This window comes from Pan troglodytes, chromosome 11, assembly GCF_028858775.2.
Source record: "Pan troglodytes isolate AG18354 chromosome 11, NHGRI_mPanTro3-v2.0_pri, whole genome shotgun sequence".
Taxonomy (NCBI): Eukaryota; Metazoa; Chordata; class Mammalia; order Primates; family Hominidae; genus Pan; species Pan troglodytes.
Window position 1 is genome coordinate 73,999,761 of NC_072409.2, and position 16,751 is coordinate 74,016,511.

Genomic DNA, 16,751 nt, shown 5'->3' on the forward strand with positions numbered 1-16,751 from the left:
AGGCCCGAGAGTGGCCAGGGGCGGCTGTTGAGTCAGGGGTATGGAGCTTGAATGTGAGTACTAGAATGTCCAGGAGCTGGGAGAGATGGAAGTCCTCTCACCCTGCTGCTCTTGCCGGAGCAGAACACGTCATTAGGAAGGAACATTTGTTAGAAGAGGAGGTGTTGACCAGCTGTCAGCTTTTTCAAGGTTTGTGCCTGCATAGAGTCCCCTCATCCAAAGATATGCCCTGTCCTGGGAGTCGAGGAAGAGTGGCACACAAATTTTACCTGCCCTGGACAGTCTGGTGGGCCATATATTCTCTAGGACACCTAGTGGGGTTGGCTGAGGTTTGGGGGAGTCCGCATTGCATTTGGACTTCTCTCTCTGCCTGCTCCTGCCTCCTCTCCCTGTTGATCACTAATAAATACCACACAGGACAAACTCAGTCTCAGTATCTGCTCCTGGAAATTCCAAATTGCAACAATTTGTCAAGATAGGAGGATAGAGAATGTTTTATGTAGCACTCAATAGCTGACTATTGCTTATGAATATTTAGATGATAGTATGGGGCATTCATGTAGGCTCTTGAGATGGGCCCTTCAAATGTTAGGGCAGATCCTGATGGAGAGGTCAGTATTGAGGGTATGGGAAGATGTGGATTTCATTCTTGGCCCAGCTACTGGCTAATCCTGGGGATCTTTGAAAAGTCTCTCCATTTCTTTTCTCATTTCAAAGGAGAGAACACCTGTTCATCCCACAGGTGGCTGGGAAGCTGGTATGACACTGGGTCAGTGGAGGACATCTTACAGCTGTAATCTGTAAATCCCCATATGCACATATGAGGTGGCAGGGATGGGACCTGCCCCAAGTTGAAAACTGGATCATCTCTGCTAGCCAAAAGAGCAGACAGCCCAGAGATCAAAGAAAAGTCACCAGCCAAACAGTCCATGCTCTTCTTTTAAGACCACACACACACTTGTCCATCCTATTATAGTGACCGTTAGGCTCCAAAAGAGTCATATCAATACCCAAAAAATGTTACCCCAAATTCCAAGGAAGCAAAATAAGACCAACAAGGACAGTAGTGAAAAAGACAGAATAAAGATAACCCAATGTGGGACTGTAAGAAACAGAATTTTGAAGAAATGAGAAGAACCTGAGATTGGTTGTCTGGCCTGATTAGGAATAAAGGCTGAGATTCAACTAGTATGAAAATACAGGCTCTGGAAGCACTTGGCATGACAGCTAGGTAAATTACCAAGTATGGTCACCTGGATTGAACTACCCACTGAAGACAAGGCTCTGGGAAACCAAGTGGCCATTGTCAACAATAATAATAATAATATGAAGATTAGGAAGAACTCAAAGAATGAACTCAAGGGATGAGTTTAAAACTGGACCACTTAAAGAAAAGTAGTGATGCACTAAGTCCTAAATTCTCAGCTTACAAGTTTTAAACAACTGTATTTTTACAAACAACAGAGCTCAAAGAATATCTTGTTAATTGAGCCACAAGGCCAAAACTGAAAAACCAAATTCACAATTTCATCTACAAATTGCCAAATTACAAAGTCAATTGAATTATCGGCCTGACAAGATTTTATAATTATCAGCAGGAAAGAGTGGGAATCTGGGAATAAGAATAGGACTATAAAAGAAAACTTGAATGATTCCTAGTCACTCAAGCCCCCAAACTCCCTTGGCAGCAGAAGCACGCCCTCTTCCTTATGTAACGAGGCTGTTCCTGCTTTGTTTGAAGATCCTCTTCGGAACTCACTTAAGGCAGTTACCTTGGAAAGGGAAGCCGATCTCCTCCCACCCCTCTCCCACCACCTCTGACTACTCTCACTCTTAGTACTTGAACCAGATTCAGTCACACCCTAGGAGACCAACTATAAAGTCAACCCCAAGAAGAGAAAGAATTGCAAGATTCTGCTAATTTACATTGAAGAGTATATGTGTGAATAAACCTGAATCTGTTCATTTGAATTCACTTCCCAATGACTCTGGTTTCAATGTACTATCTAAATTGACTAACTGACTTCTGGACTCAGCTAAATGAAGATGAGAAAAAGGAAATTCCCTGGTACATGTACAGGAAAAGATCCAAAGAATCAAGGAGATGGAAATATTGCAGTGTATTTCCACATGTGGCCAGCTTACCTCTCTTTAACTGTGTCCCCTGAGGGGGCATCCACCAAGATTTTCAAAGAATCATTGGCAAAGGAAGGACTGCCATCTTTGAAAAGCACCAAAGTGGCTGTTCTTTGTGGCAAGAGATGGTTGTGAAAGACACTGCAGTCAAAAGGAGCTCCCTGACTTAAATGGGAAGGATGAGAGCCTGGGCTGGCAGAAGACAAATAGTGGTGCATGACTTAACCCTCAGTGCCAGGGAGGGCTTGGTACAATCATAAGCAGTGGTACCCAAGTAGACTTCCGAATGGTGTGACTCATAGGGATTTTGCTGGTGGCCAAGCATCCAACTAGGACTCAATTTGATCTATAGGACAAACAAGATTTCTACACCAGGTGAACAAAGGCCAGGCTAAAATCCCCCTACAAATATTCCCAAATCTGAACCTGTCCCCCAAAAACAACCAGAAACATTTTTTTATTTTTTATTATTATTATTATTTTTTTTTACAGATTGGGTCCCACTATGTTGCTCAGGCTGGTCTCGAACTTCTGGCCCCAATCAATCCTCCTGCTTGAGCCTCCCAAGTAGCTGGGATGACAGGCAACAAACAGAGGACATTTGAGTATAGGAAAGGTGGCTCCACTTGAGGCATTAGAATGTCAGCCATAGCAGTGGCTGCAAGTCCAGTTCTTACTAAAGAAGTGGCAATGGGTGAGATTAATTAGTGTCTCATGCTCAGTGATAGTAACTGATATTGTTTACCAAAAAATATGCCTAACCAATGGGTTATAACACTTTGGTAAGCCACAAATAGATAACAGGTGGCCTGGCCACAAAAGATTGATGGTTGTAAATATTGCATCTTGAATTTTTTCATTTTAAGCACTTTTACAGCCATTAAAATTGATAACTTAAAAAGAAATATTTAGGTATAAATCTAACAAAATATGCACAAGATCTTTATGAGGAAAACTACAAGACTCTGGTGAAAGAAATCAAAGAACTAAATAAATGGAGAGCTATTCCATGTTCATGGATAGGAAGACTCAATACTGTTAAGATGTCAGGTCTTCCCAAATTGATCTATAGGTTAAGTGCAACCCAAGTCAAAACCTGAGCTAGTTATTTTGTGGATATCAGCAAACTTTTTTTAAAGTTTATATGGAAAGGCAAAAACCCAGAGTAGCTAACACAATACTGAAGAAAAACAAACTCAGATGGCTGATATTACCTGACTTTAAGACTTAATATAAAACCAAAGTGATCAAGGCAGTATGGTACTGGCAAAAGAATAAACAAATTGATCAGTGGAACAAAATAGAGGGACCAGAAAGAAACCCACACAAATACAGTCAATTGATATTTGACAAAGAAGCAAAGTCAGTCCAATGGAGAAAGGATAATCTTTTTGACAAATGGTGCTGGAAAAACTAGACATGCACATGCAAAAAAATGAGTATAGACATAGACCACACACTGTTCACAAATTTTAAGTCAAAATAAATCATTGACTCACATGTAAACAATAAAACTTCTAGGAGATAACATGAGGGAAAATTCAGGTAATCTTCAGTTTGGTGATAAAAATCAACAAATATCAACACATCAAAAGCATAAGTTGGACTCAGTTAAAATGTAAAACTTTTAGGGCAGCTTCAAGATGGCTGACTGGAGACACTGATCACCCAATCTCCCCAAAAAAGAAGAACCAAAGTTAGAGGTGAATAATCATAACTCAAAAGATTAAGAGACGAGTGCCAAGGCCTATTGGAAAATTCACAAGCAGAAGCTAGGGCACAGAAAAAAGGAGGAGGCAAGAATTTGGCAGAAATTGAATCCTGAAGGACTTGGGGTCCCATGGAAAGGGTAAGTGGGGATGTTTTGGGTTCCCCTCACCCCTGTGACAGATTGCTGGTTTCCAAACTGTTGAAGAGCTCCTCTGCCCTCACAAGCTCATGCATTGGTGTGGGCGGCAATTTGGGAATTTCTTGAGGGCATTGCACTGGGCTGTCAGCAACCCCCAAATTTGAGCTATGGTAGCGGGCACCACACTGGGTGTGCACCCATTGTGGGACTCTATCCTGCCCAGGGAATCTCAGTTCTTGTGTCTCCACATCACCAAATCCCCTGCAGATATCCCTCAGCACCCACTGAGATTGTGGCACCCACATGGGGCCAGCTGGACCCAGGAGAGCTGAGGGTCTGACCCTCAGGGCATGCTGTTCCAAGGAAAAGGCAGAGTGCAGCATGCCAAGGGAACACCTGTTAGGACAAAAGAAACCATAGAGTGTGCTCTCCTATTCCTGAGAGCTCCCCACTTCTGTGCTGAAAGTGACTGCACTCCTTTCAACAGCGACATGGGCACTGTGCTTGGCTCTGTGGGTGAAGAGTGTGGTTCTGCCATAGCAGCCAAGTGGCCCCAGTGCTCGGGCCTGGTAATGGAGATGAAGCCTCCTACTCCCCGCATAGCTGCTGCTGCCAGGGTTTGGCTTAAGCATACCTGTAGACAGCCATTCCAGGGCTATTAAGGATGATTGCATCCTTACTGGCAATGTCCCCCCTGGGCCCTAGATTGTACAAAAGACAGGGCCCCTCCGCCTCTGTACAGACAGTGGCAGCATTCCTGCAGCAAGAACAGGTGAGCCATAAAGCTGTCTATTTTGGGCTGAGGGAAGAGGCTCCACACCAAAGCCATTTCAGCAGAGAGCCACAGGAAAGGCATTGTCCATGTCTCTCAGCTACATTGTGGCCTAAAGATAGAAGTGTCTGTCTGAACTGAGTCATGAGCCCTGGGACAGAGGCATGATAGGGAAGAAGACTGCGTTTCTGCACCATGGAGCTGGTGCAGCCCCCTGACCCCCTGAGGAGACCTTTGTGCATTTCACCAGAAGCTCCCCTAAGCACCCCATCAGGGCTTGTGCTTGTGCTTGGCATTGGGTTATCCAAGAACAAGCCTGGCGGTCCAGCTTGACTCAGCTTTGTCCACTCCCCAACCCAGGGCTGAGCAGGAAACTCAGAGAACGGTGTATTCCACAGGCCAGATAATTGCCTGTGACAACAGAGCTTCTCCCAGTTGAAAAAAAAGATCAAGTATATACCCATCTGCGTCTGCCATAGAAGCTCTTACCTTCAAGTGCCACCTACTGGTCTGGAAGTCAAACTGCACAACCTAATACAAATTTGGCTGACTCAGTGTACAGCACTAGGGACCGAGATAAGTTTCTGAAGGCTTCTATCTCCGTCTTTACAGGAGACTGAGAGCCTACTCACATGCCCAGTACACCACTACTACAACCAGCATTTGAGAAAACAACCATACTAACGTTATCTATAACCAAGGAATTCATACAGAGCCTTGGCCCCCTGAAAGCACCAAGAAGCAAAGCCAAACAATCCTATTCAACATACATTACAGTCATCCTCAAAGAAGAAATAAAAAGTCTTGTCCAAACAAAAGTAAATTCAAAAATAAGAAGTGACACCTCAGAATAAGAAAGTACCAACACAACAATTCCAGCAGCATGAAAAAAAGAGTGTGTTATGATAACCTCAAAGGATCACACTAAATATCTAACAATGGATCCTAACCAAAATGAAAATTCCAAAACGCCAGATAAAGAATTAAAAATATAGATTGCAAGGAAGCTCAATGAGATCCAAGAGAAAACTGAAAAACAACACAAGGAAATCAGAAAACAATTCAAGGTATGAATGAAAAATTTACTAAGGAAAAAGATTTAAAAAATAAAAGAACATCTGGAAATGAAACAGTCATTGAAGCAATTACAAAATACAGTTGAAAGCTTTAACAATAGATTAGACCAAGAGGAAGAAAGAATTTCAGAGCTCGATGACAGGTCTTTGGAAGTAACCCAACCTGACAAAAATACAGAGAAAAGTGTTTTTTGTTTTTTGTTTTTTTTGAGATGGAGTCTTGCTCTTTCGCCCAGGCTGGAGTGCAGTGGTGCGATCTCAGCTCACTGCAAGCTCCGCCTCCTGGGTTCATGCCATTCTCCTGCCTCAGCCTCCCAAGTAGCTAGGACTACAAGTGCCCACCACCACGCCCGGCTAATTTTTTGTATTTTTAGTAGAGATGGGGTTTCACCATGTTAGCCAGGATGGTCTTGATCTCCTGACCTCGTGATCCGCCCGCCTCGGCCTCCCAAAGTGCTAGGATTACAGGAGTGAGCCACCACACCCGGCCGAGAAAATAATTTGTTAAACGAACAAAGCCTTTGAGAAATATGGTATTATAAACCATCCAAACCTGTAAGTCATAGGTATCCCTCAGGGAGAAGAAGAAAAATTTAAAAGTTTGGAAAACTTATTTGAGGGAATAATTGAGGAAAACTTTACTTTTCTTGCTAGAGATTTACACATCCAGATACAAGAAACTCAGAGAACTCCTAGGAGATATATTGCAAGACAAACATCACCAAGGTGTATAGTCACCAGACTACCCAAAGTCAACATGAAGAAAAAGAATCCTAATAGCAGCAAGAGAAAACTGTCTAATCACCTGTAAAGGAAATCCCATCACACTAACAGCAGACTTCTCATCAGAAAACTTACCAGACAGAAGAGATAAGGGTCCTATTTTCAGTCTTCAAAAAAAAAAAAAAAAAAAAAAGCCAGGCATGGTGGTTCACACCTGTAATCCCAGCAGTTTGGGAGGCCGAGGTGGGTGGATCACTTGAGATCAGGAGTTTGAGACCAGCCTGGACAACATTATGAAACGCCATCTCTACCAAAAATACAAAAATTAGCCAGGCATGGCAGTGAGCCCCTATAATCCCAGTTACATAGGAGGCTGAGGCATGAAAATCACTTGAATCCAGGAGGCAGAGGTTGCAGTGAGCCAAGATTGTGCTACTGCACTCCACCCTGGGTGACAGAGCAAGATTGTGTCTCAAAAAACAAAACAAAACAAAAAAACTGTCTGCCAACAATTCTATATCCTGCAAAATTAAGCTTCATAAATGAAGGAGAAATAAACTATTTCCCAGACAAGCAAACACTAAGGGAATTTGATGCCACTAGACTGGCTCTATAAGAAATGTCAAAGAAGTTCTAAACATAGAGACAAAATGTCTTCATCATAAAAACACATAAAAAGTATAAAACTCACAAGTTGTATAAAACAATTACACAGTTGAGACTACAAAGCAACTAGGTAACAATTAACATTATGACAGGAATAAAGCTTCAAACATCAATATTAACCTTGAATGTAAAGAAAATAAATGTTCCACTCCTGGCCAACATGGTGGAACCCCGTCTCTACTAAAAATACAAAAATTAGCTGGGTGTGGTGGTGCATACCTGTATCCCAGCTACTTGGGAGGCTTAAGCATGGGAATCACTTGAACCCAGGAGGCGGAGGTTGCACTGAGCTGAGATTGTGCCACTGCACTCCAGCCTAGCGACAGAGTGAGACTCTGTCTCAAAAAAAAAAAGAGTATAGATTGGTGAAATGGATTTTTGAAAAAAAAGATCCAACAATATGTTGCTCACAAGAAACCCATCTAACTGCTAAACAAATTTAAAGACTCAAGGTAAAGGCATGGAAAAAGACATTCTGTGCAAATGGAAATCAAAAGCAGACTGGGATAGCTATACTTATATTAGATAAAACACACTTTAAATCAACAACAATAAAACAAGTTCATTATTATAGAATCAAGATGTTAGGACAACTTTAAATCAATATTTTAAGTCACTTTAAATCAACAGTTAAAAAAAGACAAAGAAGGTCATTATTATTATGTAATCATTATATAGTTATATATAATGATCATATAATTAGTATTATATAATGACCTTCTTTGTCATTATATAATATAATATAACCAAAAAAGGTCATTATGATTATATAATATTATATATAATTATTATATAATCATTATCTAATTACCTTCTTTGTCTTTTTTTACTGTTGTTGATTTAAAGTGTCTGAAAGTATTGATTTAAAGTTGTCTTCTTTTACTGTTTGTCCCTATCATTATAAAATAAAGTGATCAATTCATCAAGAAGATATAACAATTCTAAATATATATGCCCCCAACAATGGAATTCTCAGATTCATAAAAACAACTATTACTAGATCTAAGAAAAGAAGTACACAGCAATGCAATAATAGTGAGAGACTTCAACAATCCACTGACATCACTAGACAGATTATTGAGGCAGAAAATCAACAAAGAAACTCTGGACTTAAATCAGACTCTAGATTAAATGGACCTAACAGACATTTATACAACATTCTACCCAACAACTGCCAAACATACATTTTTTTCTCATCTGCACATGAACAATTCTTCAAAATAGACCATACTTTAAGCCACAAAACAAGTCACAATAAATTTTTAAAAATCAAAATTATATCACTTCTCAGTCTTTTGGCTAAGATCAAGTGTAAAAATCGAAATTTTATCAAATATCTTCTCAGACCACAGTGGAATAAAACTAGAAATCAATACCAAAGCAGATATGCTGATGGCAAATAAGTATATGAAACAATACTCAACATCATATCTCATTACAGAATTACAAATTAAAACAACAATGAGATACTGTGACACACCAGTTAGATGGATAAGACCCAAAACTGACACTGACAATACCAAATGCTAGTGAGAACGTGGAGCAGAGGAATTCTCATTGATCACTGGTGGAAATGTAAAATGGTACAGCCACTTTGAAAGACAGTTTAGTAGTTTCTTACGAAACTAAACATAAGCTTAGCATATAATGTAGCACCTATGCAACTAGGTATTCATGCAAATGAGCTGAAAACATTTTTGTCCATACAAAAACCTGCACTCAGACATTTATAGCAGCTTTATTCATGATTGCCAAAAATTAGAAGCAACCAATATGTCCTTTAATAGGTGAATGGATACATGAACTGTGGTATCTCCATACAATGGGATAATACTCAATGATTAAAAGAAATGAGCTATCAAGTCATGAAGAGACATGGAAGAATATTAAATGCATATCATTAAGTGAAAGAAGCCAATATGAAAAGGCTACAGAATGTATTATTCCAACTGTATAACATACTAGGAAAGGCAAAACTATGCAAACAGCAGTAAAAAGATTAGTAATTACCATGAGTTCAGGAGAGTGGGTGAGATGAATAGGTGGAGTACATTTTCAGAATAGTGAAACTATTATTCTGTATAATACTCCAGTGGTGAATACCTAACATTATGCATTTGTCAAAACCCATAGAACTGTGCAACATACATAGCGAACCCTAATATAAACTATAGGCTTCTGTTAATAATAATGTGTCTATATTTTTTCATCCATTGTAACAAGCATACCACACTAATGCAAGGTGTTAAAATAGGGGAAACTGAGGAAATGGGTAGGCTATCTGGAAACTCTTTCTACATTCTGCACAATTTTTCTGTAAACCTAAAAGTGCTCTAAAAAATAGTCTATTGTCTGGTCTGAGTACAGTAGTATTTACAACTAATTGATCACAATCTGTAACAGATTTCTTTTTTTTATTTTAAGCTTGAGGGTACACGTGAAAGTTTGTTACATAGATAATCATGTGTCATGAGGGTTTGTTGTACATATTACTAGATCGCCCAAGTACTAAACCCAGTACCCAAGAGTTGTGTTTTCTGCCCTTCTCCCTCCTTGTAACCTGCCCCCTCAAGAAGACCCCAGTGTCTTTTGTTTCCCTCTTTGTGTTCATAAGTTCTTATCATTTAGCTCCCACTTGTAAGTGAGACCATGTGGTATTTGGTTTTCTGTTCCTGCATTAGTTTGCAAAGGATGATAGCCTCCAACTCCATCCATATTCTTGTAAAATATATGATATTGTTCTTTTTTATGACTGCATAATATTCCATGGTATGTATGTTCCACATTTTGTTTATCCAGTTTGTCACTGATGGACATTTAGGTTGATTCCATGTCTTTGCTATTGTGAATAGTACTGCCACGAATATTTGTGTACATGTGTCTTTATGGTAGAATGCTTTATATTCCTCTGGGTATACACCCAGTAATAGGATTGCTGTGTTGAATGGTAGCTTTTAGCTCTTTGAGGGATCACTATACTGCTTCTCACAATGGTTAAACTAATTTACACTCCCACCAACAGTGTATAAAAGTTTCCTTTTCTTTGCAACCTTGCCAGCATCAGTTATTTTTTGACTTTTTAATAATAGCCATTTTGACTGGTGTGAGGATGGTATCTCATCGTGCTTTTGATTTGCATTTGTCAAATGATCAGTGATATTGAGCATTTTTTTCATACGCTTGTTGGCCACATATATGTCTTCTTTCAAGAAGTGTCTGTTCATGTCTTTTGCCCACTTTTTAATAGGGTTGGGTTTTTTTTTGTAAATTTAAGTTCCTTATAGATGCTGGATATTAGACCTTTGTCAGATGCATAGTTTGCAAATATTTTCTCCCATTCTGTAAGTTGTCTGTTTTTTTCTGTTGATAGTTTGTTTTGCTGTGCAGAAGCTCTAAAGTTTAATTAGGTCTCATTTGTCAATTTTTACTTTTGTTGCAATTGCTTTTGGCATCTTCATCATTAAATCTTTGCCCATTCCTATGTCCGGAATAGTATTGCCTAGGTTGTCTTCCAGGATTTTTATAGTTTTGGGTTTTACATTTAAGTCTTTACTTTATCTTGAGTTGATGTTTAGATAAGATGTAAGGAATGGGTCCAGCTTCAATCTTCTGCATATGGCTAGCCAGTTATCCCAGAACCATTTATTGAATAGGAAGTCTTTTCCCCATTGTTTTTGTCAGCTTTGTCAAAGATCAGATGGTCATAGATGTGTGGCCTTATTTCTGGGCTCTCTATTCTGTTCCATTGGTCTATGTCCCTGTTTTTATACCTGTACTATGCTGTTTTGGTCACTGTAGACTTGTAGTATACTTTGAAATCAGGTAACATGATTCCCCCACCTTTGTTCTTTCTGCTTAGGATTGCCTTGGCTATTTGGGCTCTTTTTTGATTCCATATAAATTTTTAAGTAATTTTTCTAGTTCTGTGAAGAATGTCATTGGTAGTTTGATAGAAATAGTATTAAATCTGTAAATTGCTTTGGGCAGTATAGCCATTTTAATGATGTTGATTCTTCCTATCCACGAACATCGGATGTTTTTCCACTTGTTTGCATCTTCTCTGATTACTTCGAGCAGTGTTTTGTAATTCTCATTGTAGAGATCTTTCACCTCCCTAGTTAGCTGTAGTCCTAGGTAGTGTGTGTGTGTGTGTGTGCATTCATGTGTGAATTGTGAATGTAATTGCCTTTCTGATTTGGCTCTCAGTTTGGTTATTAGTGGTGTATAGGAATGCTAGTGATTTTTGTACATTGATTTTGTATCCTGGAATTTTGCTGAAGTTGTTTGTCAGCTGAAGGAGATTTTGGGACAAGACTATGGGGTTTTCTAGATATAGAATCATATTGTCTGCAAAAGGAGATAGTTTGACTTCCTCTCTTCCTATTTGTACACCCTTTATTTCTTTCTCTTGCCTGATTGCTCTGGCTAGAACTTCCAATACTATGTTGAATAGAAGTGGTGAGAGAGGGCATCCTTCTCTTGTGCTGGTTTTCAAGGGGAATGCTTCCAGCTTTTGCCCATTCCATATAATGTTGGCTGAGTGTTTGTTATAGATGGATCTATTACTTTGGGGTATGTTCTTTCAATACTTAGTTTATTGAGAGTTTTTAACATGAAGCAATGCTGAATTTTATCAAAAGCCTTTTCTGCATCTATTAAGATAATTATATGGTTTTTGCTTTAGTTCTGTTTATGTGATGAATCACATTTATTGATTGTTGTATGTTGAGCCAACTTTGCATCCTGGGGATGAAGCCTACTTGATCATGGTGGATTAGCTTTTTGATGTGCAGCTGGATTTGGTTTGCAAGTATTTTCTTGAGGATTTTTGTATCAATGTACACCAAGGATATTGGCCTGAAGTTTTCTTTTTTTGTTGTGTCTCTGCCAGGCTTTGATATCAAAATGACACTGGCCTCACACAATGAGTTGGGGAGAAGTCCCTCCTCCTCAATTTTTTGGAATAGTTTCTGTAGGAATGGTACCACCTCTTCTTTGTATATCTAGTAGAATTCAGCTGTGAATCCATCAGGTCCCAAGCTTTTTTTGCTTGATAGGCTATTATCACTGATTCCATTTTGGAGCTTGTTATTGGTCTATTCAGGGAATCAATTTCTTCCTGGCTCAGTCTTGGGAAGGTGTATGTGTCCAGGAATTTATCCTTCTCTTCTAGATTTTCTAGTTTGTGTGCATAGAGGTGTTTATAGTAGTTTCTGAGGGTCGTTTTTATTTCTGTGGGGTCAGTAGTAACAGTCCCTTTGTCATTTCTAATTGTGTTTATTTGGATCTTCTCTCTTTTCTTCTTAATTAGTCTAGCTAGTGGCCTATTTCATTGATTTTTTTCAAAAAAAAAAAAACTCCTGGATTCATTGATCTTTTGAATGGTTTTTCATGTCTCAATTTCCTTCAGCTAAGCTCTGATTTTTGTTATTTCTTGTCTTCTGCTAGCTTTGAAATTGATTTGTTCTTGCTTCTTCAATTCTTTCAGTTGTGAGGTTAGGTTATTACTTTGAGATCTTTCTAATTTTTTGATTTTGGACATTTAGTGCTATGAATTTTACTGTTAACACTGCCTTAGCTGTGTCCCACAGACTCTGGTATGTTATATCTTTGTTCTCATTATCTTCAAAGAACTTCTTGATTTCTGCCTTAATTTCATTATTTACCCAAAAGTCATTCAGGGGCTTGTTGTTTAATTTCCATGTAATTGTATGGTTTTGAGAAATTTTCATTGTGTTGATCTTTATTTTTATTGTACTGTGGTCTGACAGTGTGTTTGGTATAATTTTGGTCTTTTACATTTGTTGAGGATTGTTTTATGTCCAATTATGTGGTCAATTTAAGAGTATGTGTCATGTGGCAACGTGAAGAATATATATTCTGTTGTTTTGGGGTGAAGACTTCTATAAAGGTCTATCAGATCCATTTGGTCCAATGTTCACTTTAGGTCCTGAATATATTTGTTACTTTTCTGCCTCACTCTAATACTGTCAGTGGAGTGTTGAAGTCTCCCACTATTATTTTGCGGGAGTCTCCGTATCTTTGTAGGTTTCTATGAACTTGCTTTAGGAATCTGGGTGCTCCTGTGTTGGGTACATATATATATCACATATATTTAGGATAGTTAGGTCTTCTTGTTGTATTGAACCTTTTGCCATTATGTAATGCCTTTCTTTGTCTTTTTTATCTTTATTAGTTTGAAAACTATTTTTCTGAAATAAGGATTGCAACTTCTGCTTTTTTCTGTTTTCCATTTGCTCCGTAGATTTTCCTCCATCCCTTTATTTTGAGCCTATTAGTGTCATTTTGGGTGAGATGGGTCTCTTGAAGACAGCATACCATTGGATCTTGCTTTTTTATTATTATTATTCAGCTTGTCACTCTAGTTTTTAAGAGAGACAATTAACCCATTTACATTCAAGGTTAGCCTTGACATGAGTGCATTTGATCCTGCCATTATGCTGTTAGCTGGCTGTCATGTTGGCTTGTTAGTGTGGCTGCTTTACAGTTACTCTGGTCTGTATGTTTTTGTATTAGCTAGCAGCAGTTTTTCCTTTCTATATTTAGTGCTCCTTTCAAGATCTCTTGTAAGGCAGGTCTGGTGATAATGAATTCCCTCAACATTTGCTTATCTGAAAACGATCTTATTTTTCCTTCACATAAGAAGCTTAGTTTGGCTGAATATGAAATTCTTAGTTGAAGATATTTTTCTTTAAGAATGTTGAATATAGATCCCCAATCTCTTCTGGCTTGTAGGGTTTCAGCTGAAAGATCAGCTGTTAACCTCATGGGGTTCCCTTTGTAGGGGACCTACACTTTCTCTCTAGCTGCCTTTAACATTCTTTCTTTCATTTCAACCTTGGAAAATCTGAAGATTATGTGTCTTGGGGATGATCTTCTTGTGTAGAAGAAGGTGCCCTTTCAGGGGTGCCTATGATTCATAAATTTGGCCTCTTTACATAATCCCATACCTCTTTGAGGTTTTGTTCATTCATCTCTTTTTTCCCTTTATTTGTGTCTGATTGTCTTATTTCAGAGAACCAGTCTTCAAGTTCTGAGATTCTTTCCCCAGCTTGGTTTATTCTGCTACTAATACTTGTGATGGCATTGTGAAATTTTTGTGTTATTCAGGTCTGTCAGACCCGTTAGGATCTCTTTATACCAGCTATTTTGTCCTTCAGCTCCTGTACCACTTTATTGTGATTTCTGTTTTCCTTGGGTTGGGTTTTGTCATCTTCCTGAATCTCAGTGATATTTGTTCCTATCCATACTCTGAGTTCTATTTCTGTCATTACAACCAGTTCAGCCTGGTTAAGAACTCCTGTTGGAGAACTGGTATGGTCATCTGGAGTACATACAACATTCTGGCCATTTGAGTTACTGGAGTTCTTGCATCGGTTCTTTCTCATCTCTGCATGTGGGTGTTCCTTTAACTGCAGTGGAGATTAAGTACAGTCAATAGACTTCTTTTCTGAATGTTTTCCCTGGGCCAAGGTTTTGTGTAGTGGCTTTATTTGAAGCTGACTTCTTATCTCTAGTTTCATAGGGGGGTATATTTGTGAGGTATTTTTGGTTTTGAAGCTTTGGGGTGTGATCCAGCAAATAACACTTAGGCTCATCGGTCAGTTTGTAGACTCTTGCTTAATTGTGTGGCTCCCCTATGTTTCCTCACAGTTGCAACTGTGTTCCCTCTCAGTGCTCTGAAAGTGTGGGTTCCTCTCCACCTTGAGTGCTGGCTGTAATCACAACTTAGCATTCATCGGCTGCTCACTGCAGCTCTGGTGTGATCTCAGTGTTTATGTTCCTTTCCCAGCTAAGAGGCAGCAGAGGAAGAGATCTTAGTAGTGGTTGTGGCCAAGGGTCATTTGCTTGACTCCTGGGGCTCCACCCCAGAGAGATGCTGGTCAGCAATTGCTCAATGCAGTCAGCACAAAATGAACGGTTTGTGCTGTGGGCCCAAGCCAATGTTTCCTTGTCTGGTGACAAGCCATGGAGGGTGTGTGGGACCCATGGGAGACAGACTGGCCTCCTCTTCTTGGGTTGATTGCAGCTTAATGGAGATGTGGATAAGACACTTAAAGTCTTTGCTCCTTTGTTAGTCTGAGGGCAAGGGCAGTTCCACTGCAGAAGCAGTGGAAGAGAGGCTTTTGGTTGCCTCCGGAGGCTGTGTCCAAGGAGTTGCTGAACTGGTACTGGCTTGGTAGCTCTGGTGGTGGGTGGCTGGAGGCCCAGGCCTGGAGGACCTGCCTGGTGAGGAGATATGGGATCAGGCACCCACGTCACAGTCTGGTCACTTTTCTGTGGAGCTACTGTGGTATGTTTGGGGCCCACTCCAGTCCCCAGGCACCTGGGATTTTCTAGAACCTCGAGGTATCACAAGTGAATGCTGCAAAATGACAAAGATAGCAGGCAGCCTGTCCCTCCCTCTGGGGGCTTTGTCCCAGGGAGGTACAAACCTTTTGCTGGCCCAAAGCCACCTATAAGAAATGGCTGCAGACCCCAGTTAAGAGGTCCCATCCAGTGAGGAGGAATGAGATTAGGACCCACTTAAAAAAACAATCTGGCCACGTTTTGGTAGAGCACCTGTGCTGTGCTGGGGGTCCACTTTGGCCCCCAGTCACCTCAGACACTCCAAAGCCCAAAGGCTGGAATGGCTAAGTCACTCAAACAGCAAAGATGGCGGCCCACCCCTCTCTCTGGGAGTGCTGTCCCAGGGGGAATTAAGATCGCTGTTGGCTGGAGAGCTTGGGTGGGAGTGGCTGGAGGCCTCAGTTGGGAGGTCCTACCCAGTGAGGGGGAATGGGATCAGGCACCCACTTAAAGCAGCAGTCTGGCCAAATTTGGTAGAGCACCTGTGCTGTGCTGGGGGACCCCTTCAACCTGGGTTGGCTCAGACTCTCCAAAGCCCCAAGGCTGGAATGGCTAAGGTACCCAAACAGCAAAGATGGCAGCCTGCCCCTCCCCCTAAGAGATCCTTCTCAGGGAGGTGCAATGCCACTACTGGTAGCCAGCTGGAGTTCCAAACTAGTGGGTCTTATCTTGTGAAGTGTCATGGAATTAGGGCCTGCAGGCTATTACTGCTCAGCCCCCTGGATTCAGCCTCTTTCCTATGGGTACGTACAGGAATCTAACCTCCCACTTTGCTGGAGCTGCAGCTACTTTTGCAGGAAAGCCCAAGTATCTAAGGCTCCAGGGTCTCCAGGCATGCTTGAGCAGCTGCTCTGCCAAGACTCCACATAGCTCTGTCTGTCAGACTGAGGACTGAAGGCCCTGATGGAGTGGGTTCACAGGGAGATCTCCTAACCCAAGGGTTGCAAAGATCTGTGGGAGAAGCGTGGTTTCCCGGGATCGGTCATTCACTTCTTGGTCTAGGGAGGATCCCCTGGCTCCATGTTGCTCCCAGGTGAGCTGTTGTCTTGTCTTGCTTTTCTTCATTCTCTGTGAGTCAAACTGTTTCCTTGATTAGTCCCAATGCCCAATGGACGTTTCCATTGAAGGTTTTGTATTTACTTGCCCCTTCTGTTCCTTT

The 16,751-nt window shown here is 40.5% G+C and overlaps 1 protein-coding gene across 2 annotated transcripts in view; it reads right to left on the reverse strand.

Moving 5' to 3' along the window:
* The window catches only part of FRMD3 (FERM domain containing 3), a 416,465-nt gene that overhangs the window by 295,829 nt on the left and 103,885 nt on the right, over nucleotides 1–16,751 (reverse strand). The window lies entirely within an intron of this gene.